Source organism: Falco rusticolus, chromosome Z (assembly GCF_015220075.1).
Source record: "Falco rusticolus isolate bFalRus1 chromosome Z, bFalRus1.pri, whole genome shotgun sequence".
NCBI classification, from domain to species: domain Eukaryota; kingdom Metazoa; phylum Chordata; class Aves; order Falconiformes; family Falconidae; genus Falco; species Falco rusticolus.
The window spans coordinates 24,395,245-24,416,360 of record NC_051210.1 but is presented as its reverse complement, the minus strand read 5'-3'; the positions used below and the strand labels follow the sequence as shown (position 1 = coordinate 24,416,360).

General features: G+C 38.3%; 1 long non-coding RNA gene across 1 annotated transcript; it reads right to left on the bottom strand.

Annotated features, from left to right (window-relative positions):
- Positions 1–1,183: 1,183 nt before the first annotated feature.
- LOC119141517 lies at positions 1,184–20,351 on the bottom strand. Its single transcript, XR_005101943.1, has 4 exons — positions 20,221–20,351; positions 19,137–19,269; positions 4,717–4,779; positions 1,184–1,412 (listed from the first exon to the last, which is right to left on the bottom strand). It is a non-coding gene; the product is annotated as an uncharacterized LOC119141517 (long non-coding RNA).
- Positions 20,352–21,116: the final 765 nt, after the last annotated feature.

Here is a 21,116-nt window from a genome sequence, read left to right as displayed (position 1 = left end):
AGTCCTTCTATGGAACCGTGGCCGTTCTCTTTCATCCATTCTGCAACACATGATCTCACATTTCTGTGAGATAAATGGCAGCATCTTCTCATGCCATCACATCTCAGATCAATGGAGCTTTGACACAGCTGATGCTGTACAAAGCATATGCCACACATGAAGCATGATGGAAAATTTCATGACATCAAACTCCTTGTGGGTTTGCACTTTTGGAATCACTATTGACCCTTCTGTCCACATCCCTGAGAATGAGAAATGGAGTTGGACTGTTCGTCTCTGCTGGAAAAAAGCATGTCACCTTTCTCTCTGTCTTTCTTTTCTGGCAATGGCCTAGAAAATTCACTACCACTGAAAGCCTGGACTTCATATTTGGCCTTGTTTCCATAAGAACAAAAGTAGAAGAATAATGTGGATCTAAGTTACATTATTGAAGATGGAAAAAGGGAACAGAAAAGAGAAAGAGAAGCGTATCTTCCAAAATCCTTGCCTCAGCCTAAGACAATATATCCTTTGGGTATATCCTTTGCTTATTGGGTTATTTCTGTGAGACAAAATAAAGGAAACAAAATGAAGTAAACCCAACTTTGGAGTGAGACTTCTTATTTCCAGTGAATGTGTTTTGCTAGAGCTTTCACACCTAATCAAGATGTTAGAAATCAACATCCCTGGTCATTGGGATGCCTGAAATTTGTTGTGAAGTCAGTATCTTCTATCTTTCTGTAAACAGATCATCTGATAAAGGAATATGTACATAGGATTTGCTCTGTAAAGTTTTTTTAATTGCTTTTTTTTTCATACAGTAACTCTGCTGAACAACATAGATTTAAAGCTTGATGTTATGTGTTTGATGATTAAATTAACAGGAAGTATGCAGGAAAATGTTCCAATGAAAAAATAATTTTAATAATTCTAGATTAGCTTTTGGTTTAGTTCACAAGTACAAAATACAAACAAATCGAAGCTTAATTAATTTCCCTGAAGAAGAGTACATTTTATTTCTTCTGTTTAAGTACTCAGAAAATAAAGGCAACTTAAAGTGCAGAAACAAAGTTCCTATCAATAACAAATGTAATTTAATAAAAACAAACTGGCATGAGATTTGTATATGTTTCAAGCAAAAAAAGATAGCAATTTATTGATATATTGAAGGCATACAGAGTACTTACAGTGTATCTGCTTTCATAGGATACAGAAGTATGAATAACGTTTAAACACAAAAGTTATTACTGTAAGAATTATGTCAATCTGATGGACAATCCTTAGCAATTTGTGTGGTGAAGTTCTTCGTTATAGAGCAGAAGATGTCTCACGCTGTTGAGGAGATTTGCACACAGAAACCCAGACAACAAGGCTATACAAAGTGTTGAGTCTCAGACCCTTCTTGTTGAAGCTGTGATGAAGCGGTGATGATACTGATGATTCAAAGGAAACAAACAAACAAACAGACAAACAAACAACAACAAAAAGGCAATTTAACACATTGATAAGATCTTTTTATTTATTTTGTCTTTATGTTTGAATTTAAATTACTGTAGCATTCTAAATGTTCACAGTGTTTTGGGTTTGAACAAGATATTTCAAGTTAATGTGATGTCTTTCACCCTGTGTCTTCGAAAAGCCTACCCACTCTGTTTCATCAGGATTGTTCTCTTCCTGCTTTGTCTAGCATGAAGTTTTATCCTCCTACAGACAAGTTTTTGTTATAAAGTATGTGTTACTAGCCTACCCAGTATGGGATCTTGCTTTACCCAGATATGAACTGTATGAGACAAAAGAAGTTGTAACACAGGGTTGGTTAAGAGCTGTTACCAATTCTTAAATATTAAGAGCCGTACAAGTGCTGCCGCTTTTTCACAAAATGACATGGTGTGGTTAGGCATCAGTAGTGTAGATTGGTCACCTGTCCAGATGACTTGAGCTTCAGCATCTGGAATCAGATATCCATTCTCACATCCCTGTGGTCATTCATGGTGTCCTTTACCATAAACATGTACCTGTGAGATTGCACTTATGAGACTGCAGAATACGGCCCAAAGCATTTTTATTTACAGCTATGTAATTAAACTGCCAGTATTATCATTTCTTGTGTCAGAATTTTTTTACTACTTAGTCTCCAAAAGATCTGCAGCAGCCCAAGGAAGGCATGCTAACTTCACAGGGACTGCACTTAAGTGGAGGAGGATAAATAAACTAAATAAACAGTGTCAAACAAAACTCATCAGTGCCCAAGGATTTACATGTCCAAATGCAAAGCTTCAAGTACTTCAAAAGGGTTTAACTACCAATGGGAGAAAAACTGCATCTAAAAATTAAGTAAGTGCTTATCTGTGGTAGTGTGTGTAACTAAATTCTCTGTAAGGTTATTGGTATCTGTTAGATCTTCCACAGTGGGCTCAGAAAGTCCTCCTAGCCCAGCGTCTTGCTTCTGACTGTATTTATCCTTCAGTTCTTGGGGTGTGATGACCTCTTTGATGGTACATTTTTCACCAGCTTCTGCTCTCATCCTTCTATCAAAGGGATGAAAATTAGTTCTAGCCCTGAAACATGGGACTGAATATTCTTCTACAGGAAAGTATCATCAATTATTACAACTTCAGAATGTCCAGTCCCTTCTTACTGTGAAAACGGCTTTGAACTAAAATAGTTCAGAACGGTTATACTTTTGCAGTCATTCTGCATGGGCAAATAAGGCAACTTACTGTCACTGCTTCTAGGATCTTGTCCTTAAAGAGCTCCTGTGCTGCCAGATGACTCTGTTCATAGGAAGTCATCCATCTTTAACTTCCCATTCTAACTCTACAGAAGAGCTCAGGAGCATAAGGTTCACACAAATGGCAAAACAGCCCGGTGAACTCTACTGCTTCTCACTTTGCAGGCACTTAAGTTCATGCAGCTGACAGGTTGTGTTAAGACTCCTGAGCGACTGTACACATGAATCAGGGACTCAGCAAATTCTGATAACTGAATCTGGACTGAAATTGTTTTTTGAATTACTCAAGGCACTTCAACAGTCACTCATTCTTGCATGCTAAAAGACTCTTCTCCTCAATCTGGTAAACCATGAGAGATAATTTATTATGCAACTGCTACTAAACATTATAAAAATTAAGCTTCATTAATTGATTCACCTTGATGATTTGATTTGTTTGTCTGTCCTGAACTTGTTTAATAGTCTAAATTGTATTCATCTTTGTTACTTTTACTTAGGGATTCATAACTATGACAAAGAACAGTAGACCTTGAAACAATGAAAATAAAAATAGTATAGGTGTGTATTGTCCATGATTTATTAATAGCACTGTCTGAGGAATTAGCTGCATCAAAAAAGCTTAGATATATCTTGGTTTCAGAGGAGATTCCTTCAAGTGCCAGGTACTGGTATTTTATTTCTGAAAATGGTTACATGTCCCAGTGAAGGCTGGGAACAAACTACCACTACAGTGTTGGGCGTTTCCTGCAGTTTTGATGACTGGAAGAAGGATTTCTGAGGATGTCAGAGAGGTGCTGGTATCAGACCACTCATTTCTCTCATGATTTCTTTCTCTAACGAACCATGTATTCAAAATGTGTTTAGTAATTAATAGAAGTCACTGTTAGAAGAGTGTTTGCTGTTCTTTTCTCTCCATAGTCACTCGGGAAAATTGTTCAGAATGAATTGGTCTAATTACGTATGATTTTATCATTTTGCTTGCAATCTTTTCATGTGGTGGATTTGGTCACAAAGGAGGTGGAAGATGTCTGCTTCCAGGCTGTTGCAGCAAAGACATGCCATAAAGCCTTAGTCAGGTGCGACTCCTGGCAGCACGCCTGGGTAGTTCCCACAGCAGCCAGCACCCTACAGAGTGGGAGCTGCTGGACCAACCCTATACTATGCTACTGGCTCAGAGGAACTTATCACCCATGGGTCACACTAATTCTGGTTTACCTTAGTCCTTAAAGCAGTGTGAAGTACAGACACTAAAAGTTTTTGACGTTCTCTTTGCTCCCATCCATTCTGAAGTCACAGTCTTTATCATATTTCCCATGCACAAAGTGAACTCTTTTCCTTGTGCAATTTGTTTATGCTGTGCCTGCCTTTCTCACACAAGAGCCTTCCACAAACATTTTGCAGTCTCCTATCCACACACCTCAGTTATTTCTATGAAAGTATCTTAATTGCTTGATGACTATATAAAACAAAGCACATTTGCCTGAAAATTTAGGTAATATTGATCGTATGACAAACACTCTTCCCCCATTGTATTGAAGATTTGAGATTAAGTGGGGGATTAAGTCTGAATGTTCTGTTTAGTCTTGCAAACTCTCTGCAGTGAGGAATACTCAGTTTCCATCTATAGCCGTGCCCTGACATAAGGCTTGTAGGATGGGCCACATTCTCTCACTTCCCATCTGTTTCAACCCTTTGCTTTCCTCTGAAAAACAACCCTCCTCCTCAGGAATTTAAGTCTCTCTTCCTTTTTTTTTTGTTTTGTTTTGGGGTTTTTTTGTTTTTACATGTTGAAATAAATTAGCTTTGAAGAGAAGTGTTAATTTTGTCATTGTGGCTGTTTGTTCTTTCTTATATTTAACAATTATCCTCTCTTCCCCAAACATCATAGAAGTATTACTTCTTTTCTCTGTGGGAAATGGAGGTGTAAAGGTACTAAATAACTTGCTCAAGGTCACAAAGATAGTTCATCCAACCAAATTAAGGTTTCCTGAATATCAGGTACTTACAAAAAAGATCATCCTTCTGTTGTAAGAAATAGATGTCTAATAGTCTGCAGTCCTGAGAACGTACTTCAGAAAAACAAAACAAAACAGAAAATCATATTTAATTTTCCTTCTTTTATGCTCATCTGAAGAGTAAAACAGATGTGTACAGCTTACGTAGCTCTACAAAGACACAAACTCAGGTGAAAGCTAACACAACAAACTATATAAAAGGGAGGACATTAGAGGTTAGCTCTGTGTGACCTTTCACAAGGTGCAGAGGACTGTACTTACAAAAGAAGCTTGGTAAGCTATTCCAGGCTACATGTTTGAAATAAGTTTTGTCTTTTGGAGCTCTTTATTCTTCATGACAGTTTAAGCTTTTAGTTCTGTTTTTCTGTCTGTAAATAGAAATAAATATACTTGCCCTTTGTTGAGAAGCTTTGTGAGTTCCTGGGAGAAAAAATACAAGTACTAAAAATTATTAACGCAGTAAACAGCATTTGTATTTAAACTCTGAGAAGAAAGCCAAAATGATACTGGTCATTTCTTCCCTGGTGTTATTCCCTCCTCCTTAATTATATGTTTACCTGAGTGAATGAAGACTTGTGGGCCCAAGGGGCGCTATTGGAGTTATAATAGCCTGTAAGCTAGGCACATAATTAGGAAATTTTTAATTATATAAATGATAGTCTATTGTGTGTCAAATAACTGTAGTCTTATCATTCCCTTACTACACATGAAACCTGGAAACTAGAAACATTAATTAGAAAAAACCTTCATAGGATGTGATATATCATCTTGCCAGAAGGAAGGGTTAGCAATGGAAGAAGTTGAGAAACATGGGCATCAAGCAGTGTAGGCACATCCCTACCGGTATGAGGTCATGCATACCTTAGGGCAGACACTAAAGAATCAGCTCCTTTATACTTCCTCCCAAAACAATGCTCCTTCACAGGTATTTCCCACAGCAGTAAGGTTGTTCCAGTCCTGCCTCACCACAGAGCGGTTTGGCACTAATTCCCCAGCTTCCTCAACCCAACGCATTTCTTCCATACGTTGGCTCACTGGCTACTGCTTGCTTCAGAGTCAGTGAGAATAAACAGGAATCACAGAGGGCTATTACTGCTGCACAAGATACCAAGAATTGCATTACTGTGCCACAGTGAGACTTTGGTAAAAAATTCTGGATGGTATCTTTACGAAATTATCTTGTTTCACAAATTCAGGCTGCAATCTCTGCAAAATTAAAACCTCTTTTTTTGTGTGTGTCTATTGTTTTGCTGAACTAGCAGCAATTTATCCAGCTAAACTCAGCTTTAACACTTCTCACTGAGCTGCCAAACATGCTTATTTGATCACCGCAATCCCACCCAATGCATCGTATATCACTTGATTATGTTACCAACCATGCCAAGGAAAGTCTGATCTTGTCCTTCTTCCAAGGTTACGTCATATACTGACAATGATTCAGAAGGTACCACAGCACCGCATATGGCTTTCCCTGCCTTCAGCATGAAATGTACAGCTGAGAGATATTTGGATATGGCTCATAGCAGATCATGCAGGCTGAGAATGCTTTAACAGGAAAAAAACCATCTTACTGTTGTTTCACAATTTGTTCTGTTTGCCTTTTACTTAGTGCATGAGATTTAACTTCACCGTTTTGCAGATATAACCATTATCAAATTTCCACTGCATAGATTTATAAATATTGTGTGACCTCTTGTGGTATAATGAAATATTACATATACAAGCCACGGACAACAGTTTATGGAACCTGCAAACTATGTACAGCCCATCTGCCTTGATGGCTAGATTTCTATTAACCAAAGACTGACTTGCCTACAAAACTCTCAATTATCAGTGAATCACAATGCAAAAATCTCCTTCATGGCAGTCATTTAATGAGCACATGTATTTTGGATAACTCTTAGTTACTAGCCAATTCAATTTTCATAGACTAAAGCCATTCTTATCTTTTTTTTATTTCTGATATGACTTTAAAATTCTGCATTCAGCAGTAATACACAGATGCTGGTACTGAAAACATAGCTTTATTCCTGTCATTAGTGATGTTTGGCACTGAAGAAATGAAGTAATTAACAAGTCTCTGAATCTGCTTGCATGCATAGGAGATCTTTGAGAATGTAATACACACATGCAAATATCAAAAGGATAAAAGAAATGTAACTATTTGCAAAATCAGTCACTGGATGTTACATATAAATGTAAGCACTGCCATTCCTTAAGGAACACAGGAGGTTGTGAAGATGTTATTGTGTGCAGGTGCTTTCTATAATCATGCATAAAGCTTGTTAAAAAATAAAAACCACATCAGCAAAAAAGTGGTATAATTTTTTAAAATTATCTGAATCTTTGTGCGTCATATTGTGTATTACTTGTGGCCATGACAACCAACGATAGTAGCAAGACTGCAACGCCTCTGCAGTCTTACCACAGCAGCAGCCTACTGATGCACTGCATGCAGCATACACAAAGGATGCATGCTATGAAATATCATGCAGACACCTGCCATTAGAAGTCTGTATCAGAAATGCTAGCTTAATAAATACATTGGAACTGAAGCCAGAAATCACTGCTGTTTCTAATGTAGTCCAAGCTGTTCAGTCCCCTAAAGGAGGTATCCGACAACTTGGAGGTTTAGTCTATATGCCATTTCTATAGCTAGGAGAAGCTTAAGGATACTGCAATATTTTTGCCCCCTATTTATAATGGTGTCCTCTCATTACCTGAAATATATGATGTGAAAGAACACTTTCAGAAATTCCTTAACAAGTTATTAACAATAACTGCATTGCAAGCACAACCTAAATTTCATCAAACTTTTAAAAATATTCACCTTTCCTACTTACATTACAGTATATTTGAAGAAAATAATTCAGAGATGTGAAGTAGTTTTGATTTTTTTCCCCCTTTTTGTCTACACTTCTATGTTTTCCCTTCCATTGTGCTTAGTTTAACATGCGCTAAATGTTGCCTCCTTTCTTGTGTTAGTTGTGGTTCCTGATTTAGCTAAAAGTACTTTCAGGAAGATGTGTTGGTTGTACTGATTATGGACAGTGCTTTACCTTTTAATTCTGTGTAAAGCTTGAATACATTTCTTCAGAAGATTTTGGATAACCAGAAAGGTGGAAAGCAAGAAGTCTTAAAAATCCAGCTTATCAAACAGCCTTTCAAATCCAAAAATGAAAACAACTCAGGCTTTTTGCTTATACATCAAATCATCTTACATGTGTATGTAAATAACACCTTTAAATTACAGTAAGAAAGCCCCAAACCTAGTTAAAGTTTACATATATTATGCAATTATGAACAAATTAATTATTCTGCTGTGAGTCATCAGTTCTTATTTAATAATGTATAGCATGTTAACAGAGATACTTTAGAATTTCTTGGGGGAGACTTTCCAAAGACCAAAGAGAAAAATAAAAATCCCTAAAGTTTTTTGCTAAAGAAATCATTACAACTTACTTACACGGGAAAAAAAAAAAAAAAAAAAAAGACAGAGGGTGGGGGGTGGGGGGTAGGGCAAAAAAAGAAAAGCAAAAAGGCAATATGATTGGGTAAAATGCCAGTGGGAAAAATGTTGGTGTCCTCCACCTTGGTGGACACAGATTACGCTGTGAAATGGGTGCTCCAGGGCCCAAACAGTTCATCAAAAATTATGTGAACGGTTAGTGTATTTTAATCATGCCCATTCTGAAGCAGAAGAATCGGCTCCTGCATTTGATAGCTCATGGGCCTGGATGGTGGATTTATTAACTGACAGATCAAACTAACAAACCTGTGAAAAGCCATAAAGACTGCAAAAAGAACAAGAGAACTAATTGCCTTTACATAGCCATTGTTAAGGAAACTGAAATCTTTGACATGAGTTTGAAAATGTCTGAAAATCAATCAGAATTTTAAATGTCAGAATAAATGGATGCCCTCAAGTGACTGGAGAAAACAGCCTTGCTGCTTTTTTTTGGAACAGCAGGTTGTAAATGTGTTGCAGCTGAATGTAGCTGAAGACACAATACAGGGGATGTTGAAGGAGTATATGGAAACAAAACATGGGCTCCATGTGAGACCCTTGAGCAAGGTGCAGAAAATGCAGCCTAATCCACTGTGACAGATGTATCTGACAGAGAGAATTCTGGCTGTAACTAGGAAAGTAATGGATATCTTCTGTAATAAATATCTTGGGGGATTTTTTTTTTCAGTCTCAAATCTGAGCCTGTGAACACAAAGCGAGAGAATTTTCTCTTGTAATAAAAGTTACAGAATCTCACTTCCTATTCATCAATTTCCAATTAGACAGGAATGGGACGGTCTTATGCATTACAAAACAGTATAAAATATTTACCGACTATTTTAAGCAAACTTTGTTATTTCTCTTCAATGTCTTTTAGTTTGCTGGCCACTAACCTTGAATGGCAACAAGTATGAATCCTTCAAAAATATAAAGTAATTACTGGTATACATCTCTTCCCACTTTCTTCCTTTTCCTCAGCAACAATCACACTCCCATCATACTTTTCTCTGTTGCTTGGATCTCTCTAGCAAATTTCAGCATGAACTTTTGTCTCCCCACGTGCCTCTCTTTCCCTACAGGCTATGTTTTCCTCTTGAAGCTACTTGCAGCCATAAATTCAAGTGCACAGCAAAAACCAGCTGCCATTGCTACCCTGAGCCACCCACCAGGCCAGCACACTCCTCCAGTTTCTCCCTGTAATGCAGCAATCAGTATCCAGCAGCCTGGAGAACTACTACAGGGCAAAATGAACAGTCAGGGGTAAGGCAGAGGTTGGTCCCAAGACTGATTACTCCTGAGCTTTGCATACTTTCCTTCCATTTCCTTTTTTACCCCATTATTGATAGTGCAATGACCATTTTTTTATTATAGTAATAGTCTGTGTACATAAGGCAGAAGGACTGTTATTTTTCACTAGTTCAATAATCCTGAAATTAGAAAATACTGAAGTTACTTGATGGGAGTAAACTTTGATAAAATGGTAATGGTAGAAGCAGCTCAATCTGGCAGCAGGCTTCATGCAGACTGGGATCAACCCACAAGGCTTGATTTTCCTTTCATTTATACTTTTTTTTATAACCCCACTCTTCATCTTTTTCAGATTCACAGCAATCAACGCGAGAGTAGATTCAATCCTGTAATGGGAGATACTCTGCAGCTTTCAGTTCTGCTCACCTTTGTGTCAGTGACAGAAAGACTCACCAGCTGCAGTGTGATCAGGACTGGGCTCTCCTGTCCCTTTTGTTACTGTTCATCTGACACAAAAATTCAGAAAATAAATTAATTTCTTGCTTTCATATCTTAAACAGAAGAATGGGAGCACTTTCAACTTCAAAGAGGCTACCTTATGTATGATACTAAAAAAAAGAAATATCTGAAGACCCCCAAACTGGTTTAGCCTGCAGAATTATTCGTACTGCTCAAATGAGAAACTTTTTAAAAGTAAATCCTCTTGAAGACTCCCTGGTAGATGCCTTTTATTGTAAATACAGATTTCATTGGAGGAAGAAAAATTTAACAAATAACCAGCTGTTGGCCCTGGTGGGCCCCTCTAACAGAATATTTAGAAGCTAGCAAAGTGGAAAAATGTACTAAAGTATGTGTTGATCTTGCAAGCTTCAGCTAAACTCTATAGGGAAGAAAATTCAGACCTCACAAAACGATCAAAAACTATATGTTTCAAAAAACTTCAAACACTAAATGATTTTTCACCATTCCTAGAAATGATCTATCTTTCAATAATGTTTACTAGCCTCATGATACACTGGAACTTTTAGATGCTTTTCTCCTGCCACAGTAAGTTTTCCACTAAATTCAGCATCAATGTACTCTGGAAATTTCAAGACATCTTTCCATTATTTTAAATCCAGCTGGGATAAGTCGTTGGCTATTATTTTGACTGCAAAACAGCTCATCTGCAGCTGTCCATTTTCCATGTAAAACCTTCTTATAAAATGAAATTTTCCATGCATAAGCAATGCTGAAAGGTGAATGTCCTTTTAAAGGTTAGAGTAAAATTAATTCAGCCTGCTACAAATGCTACTTTCTGTATCTACAGGTATACAGAGAGAGATACTTTATTGTCCATATTTTACTACTTAAAACAGATTACTCTGAATTGTCTGAATTTCAAACTTGTCAGGTCTGAAAACTGTTCTTCCAGAGATGAGTGGGGACAGTCTTCTTATTCCTCAGGACAAATAGGAAATCACAGAACTTCTTTTGCTTAAACTTCCTGGAATATCTTACAACGTAATTTAATTTTAATTATAAGCATGCTTTCAACCAAAATGCTTTTTAGGAAGGTGAAGAGGTATAGGAAAAAAGAAATTTCACCAACACCTCATCAGTATTTGCCCTATTAAAAAAAAAAAGTGTATTTGAAAATGTTTTTAAGCGTTCATACAAGCCATCAACACAAGCCTTAATATGTTGTTTCTCTGTATTGCAGTTATTTGCCAAAAGAACCCTGGAGAGAGACTTAACAGGGAAAAAAGAATGATTCTGGGACTCATGAGAAGATAGAGACATAAGCATAAAGGATGTCTTAAATATGGTTGGAATATTTACTCAGAATTTTAGAGGAGGAAGCTCTAACTTGGATTAATCCCATGTGTACTTGGATGTGCATCTATCCACAACACCATTCTTCCTTCTGAATGCATAGTTTTCTTGCTGATGAATTTTTTTAAAATGCATCCTGACACTCCATATCTTAAGTTATGGATAGTGCAGGTGTGAGAATAAAGAGTTCAAATAATTTATAGAGAAACACCACCATTAAAGGCAAGATAAAATCCATATGAACAGTAGCATGCATTTTGTATTGCTCTGCCAACTACTCCATCAAAGATGAAATTTTTTCCCAGTATTCATTTAGGATTCCAGGAATGTGAGTATTTAGCACTATAGATAATAAACACATAATGTGAGTGAATAGAAGCAAAAAAATCAAGTACAGAAATGAAAGTACTTTAGCAAATCGACTGGATTCTACTCACTTTCTAAAGGTGTAAATCAAAAGTATTTACATAGTTTTCATAAAATCAGTGTACATTTTTCAAGATCAGTGTGTATGTCATATACCGGAAAATTCATTTCAACTTTGGAAATTGCATAACCTTTGCTACCTTGGGTCTGCTTGAATACAAGTGTAATTTCTGTGCTACATCACAGCAGGTTTTAAACAAAACAGATTCTGCAATGAAAAGTAAAGCAGAGGGATGTTCTGGATTCATCAGAGCATGGTGCAAAGAAATGTAAAGGATCACTAACGCTTCTACAGGAAAAACAAAATGGAAAGTGAATTCACTAAGCTCCATCTTGAATGCCTTGTGAGTTTATAGTAGATATATTATATAGTGCATATTATAGTAGCTAAATTATGGATGGGTAAAACAATGACCTTTTTCAGAAATGAGGTTCTCTCCCTGTTAAACTGTTTTGAACTATTACTGATTTTTTTGTGTTAAGATCTTACAGAGTTATATGCAAAATTGTCTGAATTAACATCAAAGAGTTTATTGAGAAGGTCTAAAAAAACCTGTTCTGAAGATAATTTCATCTTTTAAAAGTTTGTGTAATATCAGTTTCTACTAGATGTACTGATTTTTCTACTATGTCAGTGAAAGCAGCCATACAAAATTATGGCTGAAAAGGTAGGATTGCTTCTCATGGTTGAAAAGATAATTAAATTGTTCTTTCAACTATTTCTTCTGTGAAAAAGTGTGATAGCTTTTCTCAGTTTTTGGCTAATGATTTGTGCGAATCTTCTGTTCCTGAAAGAGACAGATTTATAGATCTCACAGGCAAAATTTAGCCAGGCAGTTACTATGCAAATTTCTTCAAATTTCCCTGTCATTGTGCTTTAATCTTTACTTTGTCGGCTTTATCTGCCAACTTCTGTGTAGGAAAAGAAATCTCACAAATCCTGCAAGGAAGAGTGGAACCACAGCTTCATACAAATCTTCCAAGTTCAGCACATCCTCTCCCCCATCCTGATTATCCATATGTTATATGATGAAAGAATCAGTCTTTCTCCTAGTGAATTTCTCAACCTCCTTCACTTGTCAGAAGAAGTGCTATTGTTATTTATAGCACACTAACACCTAGAGATCTCAAGTGAGACGGGAAGTCAGGATGCAATCTATCTCTCTAAAAGTAGATTACTAGCACTGATTCAAATGTTTTGCTGTTTGGAAGCTGCTCACCTGAACAGCCCCTCTACCATCAAGAAACACGTTTGCTGTCTTCACTCATGCAGGCAGCTGCGTTCAGATGTCCACACGAAGACACGGGTCTGGACTGCTTCCTTTGCATAGATTCTCCATGCACGCCCATGTTATTCTAGGCCTCTAAACCATGGCCAAAACTGGTCATAATTCAATTCTTCCTTACTGAGTACTGCAATAAGCTTTTTGCTTTTTACATAACCATTAATTTTTGTAATTTCAGGAGCTACCAGGTGGGCATCTCTCAAATAAGGCACCTCTCAAGGTGATAGCAATCTATAATTACGCTTGTTGATGCACCTGGTTTGGTGCCTGGATCAGCAACAGTATAAGCAGCAACAATAAAGAAGAGAGAACCCTACTGGACTTTCATGGAAACTCCAGATCAGGTGAAAAAGAGAGAAGCAGGAAAGACTATAGTTTGGTGGGAGACAGTACTTGGGGAAAGGGGTTGTTTCCACTGAGTAGTGGACCCAGCTGGGCTAGCGTGAGGCACATCAGGTTCCGGAACAAGTAGGAAAGCCCCGTCTAGAGAGCAGAAACAGGCAGTAAAGAGGCAGTAAATAACAGAGGCAGTAAAGACAGGCTGGCGGCAGCATCCCAAAGCGTGCTCCCCTGTTTGCCAAGCAACACGCTGTTGTCATGTACCACTTGCAAGAAAAGAAAGAGTGCATGGACACAACACTGCAAGGCATCCCTGTGCTTGACTGTTAGGTACCATTGGCTGCTACTGCAGGCTGGAATGTTGAGGAAGGGCAGCCATCCCCCAGAAGGATGAGGGAAAACTGGGCTAGGCATAGACAGGTGAATGGCAACTGCCCTGGATCTTGGTAGAGATCCCAGAGTGGGACAGATCAGTCCACCATTACACCAAGAGAGTACATTTCCAGCATCACAGGCACCAAAGGCAGGACAGGAGCTATAGCAGCTCATCAGGTACAAGTTGTCACACACTGCTGCCCTAACCCAGGGATCTCTGACTCAGCAGGTGAGAATCCGCTCAGCAAAGCAAAGCACAGGCAGGCAAGTCTGATGGAAATAGAAAAGGATTTGATATGGACTGAAAAAGTAATGCTGGGTGTAAATGAGAGTTGTAACAGAAAAGGAGAAAAAACAACTGAGAATTTATGACTGCCTTGTTTATCTCATTGACAGTTTGCTGCGCTCTTTAGTCCATCTTATGGAGGTGAAGCAGATGGCATGCCTAGTGCCACCCCAGGACTTTGATGCAGTCTTGGCAGGACCTTGTTCAGGGATAGCGTGGGTAGATGCTTTTTCTTTCTGATCTTACCTTCCTTTTCTTCACAAGCATGCTTTGCTACTACTGTCTGACAAGCAAAGGTAGTAGCAGCATCAGCAGCAGCTGGAGTGGCAGCTACAATTCCTCCCGAGTTGATGTTTATAGTTTCAGTTTGGGCCAGAGTCACAGGTGTGTTAATAATAGGAGTTTCACCAGTGGAGCTGGGTTTGTGCAATGCAGGGCTGAGAGCCTTGCTTGTCCCTGACTCCCAGCAGAGGTGGCCATGTTGCCTCCAACAAGAAGACATGGTAGACCAGTACTCTTCTTTAAATGATTGCTAGAAATAACAAGCTCTTGGGGAATTAAACTATGGAGTAAAGAGCTTGGACATGCCTTTGAGTTTCTATTTGTGTGACCACTGTGCTGGAAACACAATATGGTAAACACTGACAGATGGTCTAGGTAGGGACAGGCATCTAGAGATTATAAGCAAATTTCTAAGATGAATCACTTCCATGGGAGACTTTTCCATGCTGATCTAATTACTTTGCCCGGGAAATGCAGAGCAGCAAGGTTGCTCTGCAGCTGTGCTCCTCTGTAATGCCGAGGGCTCAACAGGTGACAAGCGGAGGAAAAGGGAGAAGTGTTTGCTTGGGAACCTATAGACCACTGGACTGTTCAGGAAATGTGGCTCCGGAGTGTTTACAGACTGAGAACAGAGCCACAGAAATTGCATACTGGTACGCTAAAATCCAGCACATCACTTGATGACTCAGACACTGAGAGCTGGAAGAATTCATGACAGATGTGAGAATGTTTGACATCTCCCCACACCATCCCAGGAAAGATAGAGAGAAAGCCCAATATTTTCAAGTGGATGATGTATTCATCTGTTTTCTAAATCCCTCCACCTGTGTTTTGGGGAGCGTCATTTTCTAACACGGGACAGCTCAGTGGCAGCTGCTATGAGTGGTGCTGTTCCACCTGCATCAAAACATAACCTGGACTATGATCTAGTGGGTCATCTGCTGGTCAAAGGCCAATTCAGAAGCTGAAAAAGTAGAACAGCCAGGAAAGAGAACATGGGAATGCAGAGATATGTTGGTATTTCCTAATGTGAGACAAGTTTTCACTGTCAGGTCCAAGAAGAATTCTGTATTACAGCAGAAATTTGTCAAGATTGGCTCTGATGTCCTACATGACTTGAATCGTACTGTACTTCTTCATTAACGTTGGAAATGGGAGGAAAAGCTCCTTCCACTATGAGGTATGGGAAACTTTTTGTATGCTTAAGTGCGTTGGTGAGGGAAGCTTTGCCAGATTTGCTGACTCTCCATTACTTGTCCTAGCCTTCCTCTTTAAACTGTGAAGCACTGAGGGATTGGAAGTAGGTAGCTCTGCTCTATTTCTCATGTAATCCTAGCTACCGCATTTAAATCCTCTTCTGTCCTATGCCCTTGGCATTGCTTGGCCCCTTCTCCATCTAAGTCCTCTACACACGGGTATGTCTGTATTAGTAAGTGGATTTAGCCCAGCAGGAATAGATCTGTAAAGCAGATTAGCTGCTGCTGAGTACAAGATGTCCACTACATGTATTTCAAGTGTCTGTGTATATGCACAGGTAACTTGCTATAGCACTGTGAAGATGAATCACTACAGAAAGCACAGTTGCCCAGGTTTTCCCTACTGCATGAACAGGACAGATGAACTGTGACTCTACAGAAGCACATTTTTAGGAGAGCCTTTATACCCTCAGAGTTAGAATGACAGTGCAAATTTAGAGTACAGTCCTTAGTATCAGTAGTTTATGTTTGTTAACATTGTAATACCTCTTTGGAGATGATTGCAAAATTCTTATGGTCTTTTCCTCTCCCAAATATCAATATGAAAAAAAAAATCATCCTTGATTTCAAAATTATTCTAAAGCTTTCCCTCTCCACAGCTAGTGAAAAGAATATTATTTACTGCAAGATGAAAGCAAGCTCCTGCATCTCCAACTCAATGTTCTCTGCTTCAGAGGATTCTTGAAGAGCAGTATATTTTAAGTTGCATGTTCCTTTGCAGTCATGTAGCCTGAGACATTCATGCATATCCCAACCAGTCTACAAGTGGCTGAAACAGGGACTGATGGTTCAATGATAGCATTGTGCATTACAGTCATTTTTTAACTATACAATACAACTTAGTAGGCAGGTGATAAGACCTGCTCTTTCATTTGTTTAGAGGACAGATTTGATTTTTTAAGGGTAAATCACTGACTTGTCAGGTAACATGATCCACGTATTATCAACATAAAGCTCCTTTCCCCCTCAACAAGATTTAAAAACCTAGACATGAGACCTACATAAGTCTGGTTTTCAATACCATGAAAATGTTACAGCTTTCTACACGTACTGCAGTAAAATGCTAAATAAAAAGAAATCTCTAACATTCTTATGTTTTATTCCAAATCAACATATAATCCAACAGATATTCAAACAATAATATGCACTTTCTTAAACTGGCAGCCCAGTTTTTGCCTTTTCGTCATGAAAATTTGCAGCTGTCAACTTCAGTACTTTCTGGATGAGATACAATACAGCAAACTATCATCCCAAACGGAGACCTCTTTGAAATTCCATTATAACAGGGAACGACCCTGCACCTGAGACTAAAATAGCACAGAGCACTATTTTTCGTACAAAATAAAAAATGAGTGACTTTGCTTTGTCCTACACAGCAGCCTTGTGGACTGTACCTCACAGATACTGCATACACATTCATCCATCATTCTTGTTTCTTTCCTACAGGACTAAATCACACTTTTTTTAGTCTGCATTTCAGCTGCCAAAAAAACTACAGCATACATGGAGCCTGTTTTAAATTACTTAATAAAGCTTCACTTACATAAATCTTATTGTACCTAAAGCTCTATGTGTAAGTAAAGATGCTTTAGTGTACAGGTGAGTGCATAGCTCTTTGGTTATCTGATTTTACCAAGCATGATTCAGAGTGTTTGAGAGTTCCTCTGTGAACAGCATAGCAGGAGCTCTTCCTTTTTGTGGATTTATATCTGCACCTCCTAGCCACTTCCTCTACAGTTTCAGTATGCTCAGCACCATCCTATTGCACTTGCCTTTTCATGTTCCTCACAGTTTTTCCCCTCTTTCTTCTCATGTCTGTATATGCTTGACTGACTGATGGTCAGTACTTGCCAGTTTTGGTTTGAAGCTAACAAACTGCTGAATGATTATCTAGTATACATATCTCGACTGAGCATCTGATTCCTGTCTTTTAAAATGGATAGGGCTCTGAATTAAAACTGCCTGTCCCTCAGCGCACACTGTAGAGCACTGGTTCCTCTTCTCCAACCAGCTACTAATTTTCACAAAACCTTAGCAGCTTCATGTTATGAAACATTAAATTTGATTTACCGTAGCTCATTGCAACCAGTTTTTTGAGGGGACAGACAAATACACATAATCACTACATAATAATTTATTGCTTGGAAAACCAAGCCAAAAAATAGTTAATAATTTATTTTTAAAGATCCATCAATAGTAAGTGGGGGTTTTAATAAGACTAATTAATAAAAACTATAAATAAGTTACTTAAATCGTTTGATTTTGAGATCATTTGATTCTATTTTAATAATACTCATTGTTATTTCTGAGACAGGTTATGAAGAAATGATTCATAAAAAAGTGCAAGATGAAAGGTGCTTACATGGAAATGATTTTGCAATTTGAAAAATTAAACTTAAAAAGAGAAGGTTCAAACAGAAAATGTAGCTACTTCATTGATAATGTCGGTATATTTTTCTAAAGTTTTGTTCTTCAAGTAGGAAATAGAAGTCGTTTTCATGTTGGCTTTATTCCAAATTTTGTAGTTGAGAGCAGTCAAGTTAGCTTTCACAGCTTAGTTAGAAAGGCTCAGATTAATTAACAGAAATATAATTTAACAAAATTGTACCTTCTTGAATATCCCATTTGCACTGAGACAGTATAATTGCTTTATTCCAGGCTGCTGGAAGATTCACATGTTCCCCAGAACCTGAGGTGCTAAGACCTAATTTTCTCTGTTTGGAAGGCAAAGGGTAAAAGGCTAAAGAAAAGTTTCAAAAAATTTTGGTTCATTTAGCTGATGGAACACCTTTCTTACAAGCAAAAAAAAGTTTTGTTTGAAAGAAAAGTGCATATTTTAAAGACAACATTAAATGAGCTTGCTGATGCAAAACTCAAGATTAGGAATTAATGAGGCATCAGTGTTAAATCTCTAGAGTTAGCACTTAAGTAAAAACAGGCATTCATACCTATAATTATAGTCTTATTACCCATTTTAGACACATACCAACAGAAACAATTATTTACCATCTCTGTAAACAAATTTGTAAACCCAGCCAAGGCAGTGCTAGGATGCTACTATGACAACCCATGTAACAGTAAAATCACCGGGAAATCTGAAAATGCGTTAACTAACGCTGCACTACTTTGGAGTTTTGTCATTCAGATTTTTATAGATCAAACCACTATTTCTCAACAGATAACCACTTAGGAAGTGTTTTATAACCACATGAAGAGTTTAATAGCCAAAATGTTGGCACTTTCTGGGCATTAAATGAGGAAAATACATAATAATTAGATCTGTTAACATCTTGCATATATTCAGCAATTCCTATGAAAAACAGAAGAGCCAGAACATTCCTTCCTTTCTACTATTACAGTAGTGATGCTGAGGGCTGACACCGTCAGCTGGCTTCATGCACCAGTAATTCCACCATTAAGGGATTAAAATGAGCCTTTCCTTTCTCAACATCAGTATAGTTAATGAGGAGGCAGCAGTTTTGGACACAATAGACAGGTTCACCTGAATGCTTAGGGAAACTAGGCAGTTGTCTGCGGTGGGCGACTAACCTGGGTAAAATCACCCCAGAAAGGGGAAGAAAAGATCTTACCAAGTAACCTGTCTGCACAAGAGGCTGGGGAAGCTTTCATTGCTGGTGGTCCTAAGAAAGAGTTCTGCCAGTGCAGAGTCAGGGTGGTTGTTGAAGGAGGACAGTTTCACAGCTGCACCATTTTCAAACCACCCTGCAGGAACAAGAAGCACAGTTGTCCAGGGCTTACTTTTTTTTTTTTTCTTAAGTAAGGCAACAAAATGCAGTTTTGTCTACACTGTTGAGAAGGTGTGAGCCACTTCTGACTCGACACTATAGAACTAATACTTTCATTAAATGCACTAAGCTGAGGCTGTAGTTTTCATCTGTACATTTTGGTTCACTAAAGGGGATGCTTTTTTATTACTGAACGTGCTGTAAAGCATTCTTCCAGTGCTGAAATGAATCCAGGCTTAATTTGGACAAAAATGTATTGCTAAGCTCAAGACCAAAAGCAGCCAGACCTCACTAAGATGCACTCTGGGGTGCCAATTATAAGCATTTTTTGAGCTCTCTTAGCCAATGCTCTTTTTCTGCCAAGTTTAAGAACCACAGCACAAAGGATAACCCTCAAAATGAAAGTCCATAATTTGCAAATAGGGCATTCCATTTGCAATGTAGGACAAATTACATCAGCACCACAACCCTCTCTTTGGGGCTTACTAAATTTCAAATGTATTGCTTTCACAATATCTTTCCAATTTGAATGACCACTCTGTTTCTATGCATTAACTATTTTTGGCTTAGGAACTCCACAAGGAATCATTTTGGGTTGCAGAGTATGGTGTTCACTGTATTCTCCTCTCAAAACAGTTGCAAAGATTTTAATGGAGAGAATAAAATAAAACATACGATTCATCAAAGTGGTATTACACCTAAACTGCTACTCATAATATTGCTAAAAATTCTCTTGCACAAATTTAGGTTTATAACTCTAAGCTAGTTAAAAGTTCTATATTTTCCTGCTGTGTTTTAAAGTAATATGGAAGCATTAGGATTGGGACCTCAGACACAGCATCATCCTTTTGATTATATGTGAGCCATTTACTGATTTGACATCCTATTACTATGCTGTATAAGATAAATGCTATTAAATTATACTTACATTTTCCAGTAGCATCCCTGTCATACTCCACAAACACTAACAATAAGATTGAAAAAGGTTCTGCTTTTAGGAAATACCCACTGATGCATTTGTTTCACAAGACTTTAAGCCAGACACCTGGACATGGTATCACACTTTTAAATGGAGGTGTGGGTCCAGCCCCACCACAGCACTGAGCATATGAGATTATATCGTAAATCAGCTCAGGAAGCTCATGTGTTTGGAAACACTCTACCAAAGGAGACAGGAAAAAAAATTGGTTACTTATCACAGAGGTCAGCTCCCCTGATGAGTTGAACCCATGGTCCCACAAATAGTGGTGGACAGTGATAGAGACTGAAGCTGCCGTGCAACTGCCTGCTTAGAGCCCTTGAGGAGAAACATGGCCTTCAAGACCTGGTGTAAACTGCTGGCCCTGCTGCCATCAGTCTCATCTCATCTCCATCCCCAAGTCCTCTTTGGTGGCTGCAAGAACTGTTCTGCCTTGATTGAGCTTTGCGGGAGAAATTACGTACCATCCAACAGTTTAGGAACAAAGCAGTAGAAGGCATTTTAAAACATCCTCTGCTTGCTGCTGATGTTATATTATGGCAGTTTACTGGGTAAATAATGTGGTAAGGAAGTCATAAACCTTAAGATACCCGATTGCCAGGCATAGCCTGAATTTGTTCCCTTTTGAGGCCAAAGTACAAGTGGCTTCATAATGTAATAGGGTTTTGCTCACACCATGCATTGTGTAGCTGCAGGGAGGTGATACGCCGGCCAAGAGAAATCTGCTCTGAAACCACAGCCTGTTTGGGGCTTAACCTGGTCTGTCGCTACACTCCTTTCTAGTCCATAATTACTGCCTCTTGCCTGGCTCTGCACAATGCAGCTCACTTAGCACCAAGTCAGGC